The sequence below is a fragment of the Lepeophtheirus salmonis genome, chromosome 1 (assembly GCF_016086655.4).
Source record: "Lepeophtheirus salmonis chromosome 1, UVic_Lsal_1.4, whole genome shotgun sequence".
NCBI lineage: Eukaryota > Metazoa > Arthropoda > Copepoda > Siphonostomatoida > Caligidae > Lepeophtheirus > Lepeophtheirus salmonis.
This window is the reverse complement of record NC_052131.2, coordinates 33,451,349-33,453,771: the sequence shown is the minus strand read 5'-3', so window position 1 is coordinate 33,453,771 and position 2,423 is coordinate 33,451,349.

The following is a 2,423-nucleotide window of genomic DNA, read 5'->3' as shown; positions in this document are numbered from 1 at the left end:
CATGAACTCGACTCCAATGGCCTCAACTTTCATCCAAGGTATCATTTTGTCAGACAGGAGATCACAGTACCTCTCTTTTGTCTCAAAGAAGATGGAGGATTGACACTGCCGTTGCTCCCAATGATCCCAAGGGTCATGATGCTGGCTGTAAAATTGATTTTAAAGACGTGAGGGACATTAGCTCTCTATGTGGGTTACCATGTTGTTCTGGATGTTGTGGGATCTGGCGATAGTCCATTATTGATCATCCGAATAAAAGATGATTCGGTTATCCTGGGGCTTCAAATCGTTCAGCAATTTTCTGCTGTATTCTCAGATACCTGAGCATCTTCTTGATGTACGCTGGGGAGCGTTCCGCACAAGACAATTCGATGATGGTGTTCCTCCAAATATGCTCCATGCTAAATACTTGTTTTGAATTAAAAGTTGTGCAAGTAACTTAAAGCGAAGTTAACCGAGTTAATTGCATTAAATATTGCTCAGGATGAAGTAAAAGAATGTTCAAATTTATCTGAACGACCCTATAATATAGAATAAAACCCCTTCTTTCAAGCTTAAATTCTTTAAATTAAAGTAATTTGCCTTAAAGGATTTCGACTTAGCTGATATACAGGGTGCGACAAGAAAACTTCTCTGTTTCTTAATAAATGGCACTCAGGTTGTAGAAGTAGTAGTGGTGTGGGCGTGGTATCATTCTAAAGTTGATATTCGAAAGTTTTTTTTAATTACAGTCTATTTCTGTCATGCCATAGTGTATTGATAAACGTACGTTTTCCGTCGAAAGTAAATATTGTCAAAAAATGATTTGACATAATATTTTATAAAATTAAACTTATTACAATTAAACTCCTTAGTTTTTATTGGTGTGATTAATGAAAACCAGTTTATTGCTTCAATTTCTAATATACAAAAAATTATATTTCAATTTATCATCATTAGTGATGTCCAAATAATGCATAATAATGGAGCTAATTATACAAAAAAAACAAAAAACTCAAAATGGAAAGAAAAGGCGAAAATAGCAAAAAAATTGCGAATAAATCTGATAACATAGGATGTATTCCGGTAGAACACAAAAATATATAGTTCAAATTTCTCAATCAAGCAGGTTTTGTTCCATTTAATTATCCTCTGGTGCAGCCCGGCATAGTCTTCTGAGTGTACTTCTCTAAAAAGTCTTTGAGCACCATGTCGTTTATCTTGGCAACTGTTGTGCACTGTCCATGCTGTTTTAGGAAATACTTCCTGTAGGCTTTAGTACCCAATTTACAAAGCTTGCATAGCAAATATTTCGTTTCAGGTACATAAGTCCAAATCTTGGCACTAACGAGTTCCTTAATGAGCGCTGAAGGGTTCACTATCTTATACCAGATCAATTTAAAAAAGATGGTCGTTCACTTCAAATAAATGTAAATATAATAAAAGGAAATTATACTGACAAATGTAGTTTAGCAAGAGTGTCTCTCTGACGCGCTTTAGGGACGACGGTTTGTATTCTTTTCAATACTAAACCGTCCTCAACAGCTATGTCTTCGATCATGTTCTTCAATAATCTTACGTAATGATTGTCTTTCAGAACACAATCCAGGAATTGCAGGAGTACTCGATAGTCTTCATCGGCTTTCGCTATACTTCGTATCTCCTCAATTATTGGATCCACGAAACCAATATCTTGGATTTTATCTTGTATGTCCGTTAATCTAACTATTGCTAGTCTAATCGTGTCTTCCATTCCGCTGTCTAATTCTTCTTTTCCTCTTCCAGGATCATCTACTGGAAGTTCGTGACAAGGCATCTGCAATAATATTGTCTTTTCCTTTCTTCCATGATAATTTGAACTCGTAATGTTGAAGGCACATTCTAATCTTCTGTACTTTGGCGTTTTCAATTTGTTTTTAAGAATAGTTGTTGAAGATAGTGCAGTGATGATCGGTTATTACTACAAAGTGCAGTAGTCCACTGATGTAATTAAGATACTTTTCAATGGCCCATAGTATGGCAATGGCTTCTACCTTAATAATTGCATTTCTCTGATAAATCTTTAACCACATTCAACTCATCTTCATCTTTCTTCATATTTTTGTAGCAGATCAAATCCAAGACCTTTCAATCTAGATGCATCCGTTTCAAAGGCGTGTTTCCTTCTTTCGATCGAAAATGGCGAGGACAGGGTATCTGTCAATATTTACTTTCTTCTTCCATAGCTTTAGTATGTATATAGTCCCACACAAATACATTCTTTAATTTCATGAGATTACAATAAACCTTAAATTGTTTAATATACTTTCGTTAAATTTTAATTACAGGCAATATTATGATACTATAGGATAAGTAAATTGATAGCAATATCAAAAATAAAGATCTTCCATACAATATTCATTGTACTCTCAAGTTTCCGAAGGAGCAGTTAAAAAGTGACAGGA